The sequence below is a fragment of the Herpailurus yagouaroundi genome, unplaced genomic scaffold, assembly GCF_014898765.1.
Source record: "Herpailurus yagouaroundi ecotype Mexico unplaced genomic scaffold, PumYag 139, whole genome shotgun sequence".
NCBI classification, from domain to species: domain Eukaryota; kingdom Metazoa; phylum Chordata; class Mammalia; order Carnivora; family Felidae; genus Herpailurus; species Herpailurus yagouaroundi.
This window is the reverse complement of record NW_024412394.1, coordinates 58,572,161-58,581,934: the sequence shown is the minus strand read 5'-3', so window position 1 is coordinate 58,581,934 and position 9,774 is coordinate 58,572,161. Positions and strand designations below refer to the sequence as shown.

The window sequence follows — 9,774 nt, the reverse complement described above, 5'->3', positions numbered from 1 at the left end:
CATAATGGATTAATGATCATCCACCGTTATTAACATTATAAAAAGAAAGATGACCAAACATCGTGTGCACCCTAATAGAAGCCCACCTCTATGAAGTTGTCAAAGGGAAAAAAATTGAATGGAATCCAATCAGGGCACTAGGTCTAACTACAAAATTTACAAGAAATACAGAGGGAAAAGTACAGCCTATTACACCTTAGAGACAGAATCAGCAAAATACAGACCATGGAAAACTGTGCAGGACAAACATCTCAGATACTTTACCCAATATGTTACAGGAAGGAAACATGTAGATTAAAAATGACTTAAGAGACATATCCACTAATTGCAATGCATGGGTCTTATTTGTATCATGATTCAAAGAAACAAACTTTTTTTAAAAAAATTGTTACATTTATAAGACATTTGAAATGCATTTTAAATACTAATGAGATGTTTGTAATATCAAGGAATTGTTGTTTTAAAATGTTAGATGTTGGGGCACCTGGGTGGCTCAGTCAGTTAAGCATCCAACTTCAGCTCCGTCATAATCTCACAGTTCATGAGTAGGATCCCCATGTCGAGCTCTGTGCTGAGTGCTGACAGCATGGAGCCTGCTCCAAGCTCTGTGTCTCCATCTCTGTCTCCCCTTCCCTCTCTCTCCGCAACCCCCTCTCTCTCTCTTCTTCTCAAAAATGAATAAACATTAAACAAAGTTTAGGTGTTGATAATGGTATCTGGGTTTGTTTGTTTGTTTGTTTGTTTGTTTGTTTGTTTGTTTGAAGTGCTTGTCTTCTGCAGATACATACTGAGATATCTCCAGAAGAGGAACCATGTTTGGGATTTGCTTTAGGGTAGATTTGAGAAGAAAGAATGTTGGGGTGGATAAAGCAAGTTAGCTGTGATTTGCAAGTTATTGGGTCTGGGCAGTAAGTATATGGGAATTAATTTCAATATTCCATCTACCTGGGTGCCTGGATGGCTTAGTCAGTTAAGCATCTGACTTCAGCTCAGGTCATGATCTTCCAGTTCATGAGTTCAAGCCCTGCGTGGAGCTTTGTGCTGACAGTTCAGAGCCTGGAGCCTGTTTTGGATTCTGTGTGTGTCTCTCTCTCCCCTCATCTCTCTGTCTCTCTCTCTCTCTCTCTCTCTCTCTCTCTCTCAAACATAAATAAACATTAAAAACATTTTAATACAAATATTCTATTTTTGTATATGGCATTTTCTACAATGAAACATTTTTTAAATTCTTTCCTAAGTCAATATATTAGTAAACTAAACAATTTAGCTGCTCTAGTTCACTAAGGTAATAGTAGCAAGACAAGACTGGGTAAGACAAGGTACTAAATGGAACTTGGCCAGCAGCCTATAAGGATATGACTCCTTTTCAAAGGTGGGTAAAAATCAACATAAGCTATTGTATTCATTTGTTAGGGCTGCCATAACAAAGTACCATAGACTGGATGGCTTAAACAAGAGAAATTTCTTTCATTAAAATTCTAGAGGCAAGATCAAGATCAAGGGGTTTGCCAGTTTGGTTTCCCCTTAGGCCTCTCTCCCTGGTTTGCAGATGGCTGACTTCTTGCTGTGTCTTCACATGGTCTTACCTCTGCGTATGGTGTATCCCTGGTGTCTGTGTATCCAAATTTCCTCTTCTTATAAGGACACCAGCCAGATTGGATTACGGCTCGCCCTAATGCCCTAATTTTAACTTAATCACCTCTTTGAAGGCCTTATCTCCAAATACTGTCACCTTCTGAAACACTAGGAGTTAAAACTTCAACATATGAATTTGAAGGGGACACAATTCAGCTCATAAGAGCTGCTATACTTAGCAATCCTATATGATGAGCTAACATTCTGGGAATATGTCTGACAAGTCAAGCTTCCTCCTTAGACCTGAAGAAAAGCCAGGAATTAGGTCAAGGTTAGTGGGATGCCTCACTTCAATTGGCTCCTAACAGGTTCTAGCCCTCCAAGAAGTCAAACCAAGCCTAAAAGATATTCTTCTTAGAAGAAAATAAAGATTTTCTTTTTTTTTTTTTTAAGTTTATTTATTTTGAGAGAGTATGCATGCAACCGGGGGAAAGTCAGAGAGAGAGGGAGAGAGAGAGAGAATCCCAGGCAGGATCTGCACTGTCAGCACAGAATGCAATATGGGGTTCAAACTCACAAACCATAAGATCATGACCTGAGCCGAAGTCAAACACTTAACCAACTGAGCCACCCAGGTGCCCCGAAAATAAGGATTTTTCTATGGAGAAAGATTACAAAGAAAAGTCTCACAAATTAGGGTATACAGTTTCCTGGCCAAACCCAATGAACCTGTCAAAGCTTGGATAACCAATGTCTTTCTGACTTTGCTTGAGGCACCTTATCCCATGCAGAGAAGGGATGTGTGCAGAGAAAACATGTCTTTGCCTGCATACAAGGCTGCAAATAGACAACACGAACCCCTCTGTGTACCATCTGCATTAACAGGGAGAAACACAGGAAACTTCCAGCCATGAACAACAACAGAGCTTACCCTCCGGCACCCCACAATCCCCCAAATGGCCCCCACACATGTTCTCTCTACCTGGATTCCCTGCCAACATCTTTTTCAAGGGTTTGGCCAGAACAAGCAGGGCATTCTGTTCACAGGTGGTTTGGTTTGTCCTGTTCCAAATATTCCAGGCACCTGAACAAATCACAGCACTCTTTCCTCTCTTTCCCTCCCCCATCAGTTTGCCAAAGAGATACAAAATTGTGGTGGCTTAATTGGGCATTGTTTTGCCACCTTAAATGAGGTTACATTTCCAGGGACATACACACTCCATGCCTCCCACCTTCCTTGTTCTTTACGAGAGCTTACTTTCCTCCGAAGTCTTACCTAATCAAATATATTGGCTAAGCTGGCATCATCATCAGCTCTAAACGAACCACCAAAGTCTGTCAGGCCCACCTGCATTGTGCTTTACCTTCTCACATCAGCTAAAATATAGAAAGATTTTTTTTCCAAAACAGGTCTGCACAAGTTTATACATTTATGTCAAGACTTGTGAGAGCTTGTACCACCCTGCTTTCAGATATACTAATCTCTAGATTTCTATTATCACTTACTGACACAAAAGGGTCCTTGGTCCGTAATTCATCGGACTACATAATAAATTACATAAGTTACATATTCCCCTTTCATAAGACCACTGGCATTCCTTCAGCCGACAACCCCCAATCACTCTGTATTCACCAAGTCCTCCCAAACTCCTAGTCCAAAACAATCCCACCAGGTAATATCTTGGAAAAACCTATATGTGGATGGAAATATGCAATATGCACTGGAAGAAGGATACAGCCATGGCAGAAGGGAAAAGACCTGAAGACTGCCGTACTGGAGGAAGCCATAGCCCAGTGGCATGTGTGGAGGAAGCAGAAAAATGGTTCTGCAGCATCTCTAGGGGTGATGAGCCTGAGGACCCCCAACAGAAGTGTGGCAGCAGGTGTCCTTGTCCCCAGCTTCCCCAGCTTTTCTCCTTGTGCTGTCCAGATTGTGAGCCCAGAGTCTTGGAAATCAGGAATCTGGGATCTGAGTGGGGCACCTGTCAGCTTGAGAAAACGACACTTTGAGAAACTGTTACAAACTTTCCTCCTGGGTCAGCAGGAGCATAGAAAGAGGCTACACATTTACTAGTCAAGCAAGCTTGGTTTCCAATCCAGACTCTTCTACATGCTCTCTTTCTAGATTTGAGCAAATTACTTAACTTCCCTGAACCCCAATATTCTTATATGTAAAATGGGGAAATGCTATCCAAAAGTTATTTATATGATTAAATAACATGCTGTAGGTAAAGTGTCTCTCATGTTATATGGCTAGACGAATGTTTTCCCTTCCAGAAAAATTCCTGAGAGCCAAGACAAAAAGGGAATCACAGCCATGACATCGCTTTCATTCTCCAATCACAGGAGATATCAACATCTCAGAAAGACAAACTTTTCCTTAGTATCAAAGTAATGTGTATTTTGAAAGTTTCTAAGAGAGTAGATCTTAACAATTCTCATCACAAGAAATGGTTGGGGAAATACAGCCATTTATCTTTTGCAACTTTCATTCGGTTCTAAGTGTCAACACCATCAGGATAAATATATAATGCAAAGGACCTCAAAATAACAGCCAGCTGTCCAATTTTTTGCAGTAACACCTGTGTGAGGGGCGCCCGGGTGGCTCAGTTGGTTACACATCCGACTTTGGCTCAGGTCATGATCTCTCAGTTCGTGAGTTTGAGCCCCACATTGGGCTTGGTGCTGCCAGCTCAGAGTCTGGAGCCTGTCTTTGGATTCTGTGTCTCCCTCTCTCTCTGCCCCTCCCCTGCTCATGCTGTCTCTCTTTCTCACAAAAATAAATAAAGCATTAAAAAATTTTTTTAAAAAAAGGACCCTGTGTGATTCTCACAATAATCAACCACAGTTCTGAACTATGGCTGTGCAGGCCACACCCCAGATCAAATAAATCAGAATCTCTGGGGGTGAGACCTAGGCATCAGTCTATTTTTAATCTCCTGAGATAATTCTAATATGCTGGCAGATTTGAGAACTCCTGGTCTACAATATCAGCAGCAAGGTGATCATGGTGGTTCCTGGGAGGCAAAGGAAAGTGTGCTGCTATCTGACACTGGGGCTGCCCATAAAATGGGTTCTAAAACTGGAACCAAGTTCACAGCAGAAGAAGTCTCAGAAGGACTTGAACAAAAGGAAAGATTTACTTACAAGTTAATGATCTGCAAAAACATCCTTCTAACTTATTAACACTCTACTTAATGCTAAAATAAAAGGCAAGATAATATAGCTAATGAAAAAAACGGAAACTACCTAAATGTTTTTCAATTTTGAAAAATGGATAAATTGCAGTGCTTTAGAGCAGTTAAAAATAAATGAATTAGATCTGCATGTATTAACATGGATACATGCTGAATTAAAAGAAAATTATTGAATAATACATACAGTACAATACCTCTTAGGTAAAAAAAAATTAATTTTAGAGAGAGGGAAAGCATAAGCAGGGAAGAGGGGCAGAGGAAGAGAGAGAGGTAAGGGAGAGGAGAGACAGAGACAGAGACAGAGAGAGAGAGAGAGGGAGAGAGAGAGAGGGAGAGAGAGAGAGGGAGAGAATCTTAAGCAGGCTCCATGCTTAGCACAGAGCCTGATCTGGTGCTAAATCCCAGAACCCTGGGATCATGACCTGAGCTGAAATCAAGAGCCAGACACTCAGCCGACTGAGCCACTCAGGCGCCCCCCTCTTAAGTAAAATTTGAAACAGAAAGTAATATATTTTACTTTAAATATATAACATATATAGCAGAAGTATAAAAATATAGAGTTGATGGGTTAAAAAAATAAGATAATGGTTACATCTGGGATAGAAAGAGACTGGAAAGATATAGCAATTAATTGTAATGCATAAGCTTTATTTGGTTCCTTGTTCAGGAGCAAAAAATAGCCCCCCAAAAAAGTCATTCTTGGCATAACTGGGTAATTTTAATATGAACTGTATACTGTGTAATTTTATTAAGTTACTGTTAATATTTTTTAGAGATAATGTGATTATGATTTATGTAGAAAATAAACCTTATTCTTAGGAGATACATACTAAAGTCTAATAGTATCTACAACTTACTTTCAAATGGTATAGCAAAATCCATGTTGTACACACACACACACACACACACACACACACACACACACCCTGAACAGATCAAATCACCCTAGGGCTTGGTAAAAAGCAAAAGTCCCTCAGTGGCCCCCTGAGATACTACCACAATGGTTGTTTCTAGGAGAATTGCAGATGAAGGTTGATGTTTCCAGGCCCAAAATCCCCAGGAGGAGAGTGAAGGCCAGAAACCGCAGGCTTGTTTCTCTAGTCTAGCCCACGCATGGCTGATTTCTACTACCTGCAGGACCAATCTGCCCTCTCAGCACACTCTGCTCTCTGCCATCATAGCTCCAATTAACACACTGAGCGGTTTTCTGTTTATTTGTCTCTATCCCCCACCAGTCCACGAGCTTCATGAGGACAGGGACCATGTCTGTCTTTTTGCTCTTGTCCTTCCAGCACCTGATACAATGCCTGGCACATGCTAAGTACTTAATAAACATTTGTTTAGTTAGTAATTATGGCCATCTTCCAGGGAGAGGCTGGCCCTCTCTTCTCATCAATAAGACACAACAGACCTTGTAAACATGCCCCTTTGAGTTCATTTCTGATCCACAAACACTTGTTAAAATACTGTGTACAGTGGTGTCACTGTTGAAGCTGCCATGATCCCTGAGCCTGTCCAACAGTTACTGTTAAAAAGTGTTTGCTTCCATAAAAAATGTGTCCATGATTTGATTAACCTAAATATGTTTTACTTTCCTTGTCATCCGAAAGCATTTATTATCTCTCTGAGGCCTTAAAAACAGTAGGCAGATAAAATCTCCTGCTCATTTACTCATGCAAATTAACTAGATTCAGGAACTCTTCATAAGTCAGCTATAGATTCAGTAACCAGAAATCTCCCCCATGTCATGACATAATGCTTAGTGCTAGTGTCCTCATTAAGTTTTCATAGACAAATTTACTTCCTATATATACCCACAACTTAAGTACACATACTTCATTCAAACGATTCCCTGCAATGCTCTCAGTAGGGTAGCCGGGGTATTCTCATTCCAGTATAGTGGCTAAGAGAGTGGCCAGAAAGATTTGTCTAGTTGACCAGGAAGGTGTTACAGAGAAAAAATGGTGGCATGAGGTGAAGTCTGAGAAAAGAGGTTGATGAAAAAGGCCAAGAATAAAATTACCCTAGGGGCGCCTGGGTGGCGCAGTCGGTTAAGCGTCCGACTTCAGCCAGGTCACGATCTCGCGGTCCGTGAGTTCGAGCCCCGCGTCGGGCTCTGGGCTGATGGCTCAGAGCCTGGAGCCTGTTTCCGATTCTGTGTCTCCCTCCCTCTCTGCCCCTCCCCCATTCATGCTCTGTCTCTCTCTGTCCCAAAAATAAATAAACGTTGAAAAAAAAATTAAAAAAAAAAAAAGAATAAAATTACCCTAAAAAATTAGCAGGTGAGGAAATATAAGGTATTTATAGCAAGTAAATATGACTCTCAAGAAATATGGAAAGACAAAGGACAAAGGGAAGAAACAAGAGAAGGAAGTAAAGAATGAAGAAGCAGTGATAGGAAATTCTGTGAGGGGAGCCTGGGTGATTCAGTCAGTTAGATGTCCAACACTTGATCTCGGCTCAGGTCATGATTTCACAGTTTGAGAGTTGAAGCCCCACATTGGGCTCTGCACTGGCAGCACAGAGCCTGCTTGGGATTCTGTCTCTCTCCCCCTCTCTCTTTGTCTCTCCTCTGTTTGAGTTCTCTCTCTCTCAAAATAAATAAATGAACATTTAAAAATAAATTAAAAAAAAAAGACATTCTGTGAAAGACACATCAACAGGTATAGGAGGTTGGTAAGCCACGTCTCCTTACCTAATTCAGACCTTCCCACTGAAAACAATCAATGTGCAAGCAGAATTTCTATTTAATTGAATTATTTTTGAATGTATGAGAGGGGTTTACCACTTAAAGTCGTCCTTTTGGTAAAATGTACTTTTTTTTAAATGAAGAATCACTCAGTAATTTATCTTTTGCACTGACACAGATTTTCATCAATTCTTTTTTTTTTTTTTTTTTTTTTAACCAGAACATGTATTGTGTGACTAATCATCGAAATCCTTAAGATGAACTAGATAGTGCAACCACTGCCCTCTTGGGTTTAGGTGTTGTTCCTTCACAGAATCCTTGCCTGAATTTGAGGTACAAAATTCTTGGGTGCCTTGTTGGACCGGTCCCAGGGGTATTTCATTATTTAGCCTTGGCACTTCAGCTATACTTTTTCTTTCATTTGGCAGGATCACCACATTTACCACAGGTCGACTCCTGAAGGTAGCAGGCCTTAGGGCCACAGTGGCAGCACAACGTGTGCATCTTACTGCAACACTTTCCAAATGACAACCCCTTCGTCATCTTGTTTTCTGCATTGGAGACCAAAGAGCTCGTCAATTCATTTTGTTGGAAATGTGGGACACTTGTAATTTTACTATTCTTTCTGAATTTGGAGCCAAAATTTCAAAATCATTTTCCCAGAAATCCTAAAAGTTCTTGACATCTTACTCTGGTTGTTTAGCATAAGGAAAGTGACACTATCTAATCCATTTCTAAAACCACTAAATTGCAAACAAATCCTCTTAAAAGTTAGAAAGATGTAACGTTTTCATTTAAAAATATAAATACTATTGGGGCATCTGGGTGGATCAGTTGATTAAGCATCTGACTTCGGCTCAGGTCGTGATCTCATGGCTCGTGAGTTTGAGCCCCAAGTCGGGCTCTTTGCTGACTGTTCACAGCCTGGAGCCTGCTTCAGTTTCTGTGTCTCCCTCTCTCCCAGCCCTCCCCACCTCTCTCTCAAAAATAAACATTAGAAAAAAAATTTTAAATATAAATACTGTCCAATTAACATAAATACTGGAGACAACCTATGATTTCCAAAAAATCTTCGTGGAAATACTTTTCCAGTGTATTTACTAGCCCCATGCCCTGAAAATAATTTAAATCTCTCATTTCAAGTGTTTTTAATTAATATTATGTTCTAGCTCCCTTAGGAAATAACTTCTGAAATATAAAATGAATTATGTCACCTAGATTAAAACAAGAATCATTTTTGTTTTTTTAAAACAGGCTTCTGAGTATAAGCTACAGCTGCAGTAATCTTTTGGCCAACCCCCCCCCCCTCAAAAATCCTCATAGATATCAGCCTTCAGGAAAGTTCCTCTATAGCAACCTGTGGCCTGCTCACAAACCTTAATTAGTTTGAGAGATCATGACATAGACCCTCTTCAAACTGGATAGGAGTGGTAGCTCTCTGCAGAGAAACAGAGCAAGCTTTTGTACCAGGTAATTTAAGGAGCAGCAACAGGCTAATATGTAGACAAGAGAGGGTAGAGCATGTGGTGTGGTTCTCAGCAGAACGGCAGGCCTCTAATGAGGCCCAGTAGTGGATAGCAGCTGGTAAACTTGGGGCTCAAAATAGGAGGCTCGGAGGGCCTTTATTTGCTAACAAAAGACTGCAAATTGCTCAAAGGCCTGAGGAGGCAATGAGAACATGTTCATATGGTGAGCCAGCATATAAAATTTTGAAAACAAATATTACAATATATGAATTTACATTGCAATGAGAATCAGAAGGGTTCCATGATTGTGGACATTTCAGTAAGAATAGGTACAAAAGTTGACTATTAAATTTTGTATAAGAAAATCACCACCTGCTCTCTGTCTGTTCTGGAATACCCAGACTGAAATGCACGCAGTGAGTGTTGTAACCATTTGTATGGCCATGCCGTGCATTCTGTCTGCAACCCCAGACAAATGACAATGAAAGCATGATGTGTTTTATAGAGTGTTACAAAATTAATGGAATTCATGCATGATGGAATTAATTCCCAGATACTCAACAATAAATTAATAATATGACAATCATATAAACCAGAAGAGAAAGCTCAAATCTCTCGTGATACAAGCTGGAGACCAAGACTGACCCATACCTTAAGGATTGATCCTAAACAGGTTCTTGTAGATCCTTTGCACAGTTTGTTTTTGAATAGCTAGCATTAATCTCAGTAGTTCCACAGGCTGGGAAGCACAACCAGGGACTCCCAAAGGACAACCACCCATATGAATACTAAATACATATCATTTGGTTAAATATTGAACTTGTTCACTTGTCATTTCCGAACACCA

The 9,774-nt window shown here is 40.3% G+C and overlaps 1 pseudogene; it reads right to left on the bottom strand.

The window, feature by feature from the left end:
- Window positions 1-7,675: 7,675 nt before the first annotated feature.
- LOC121029176 (60S ribosomal protein L37-like) lies at window positions 7,676-8,004 on the bottom strand (annotated as a pseudogene).
- Between the last annotated feature and the right edge of the window lie 1,770 nt (window positions 8,005-9,774).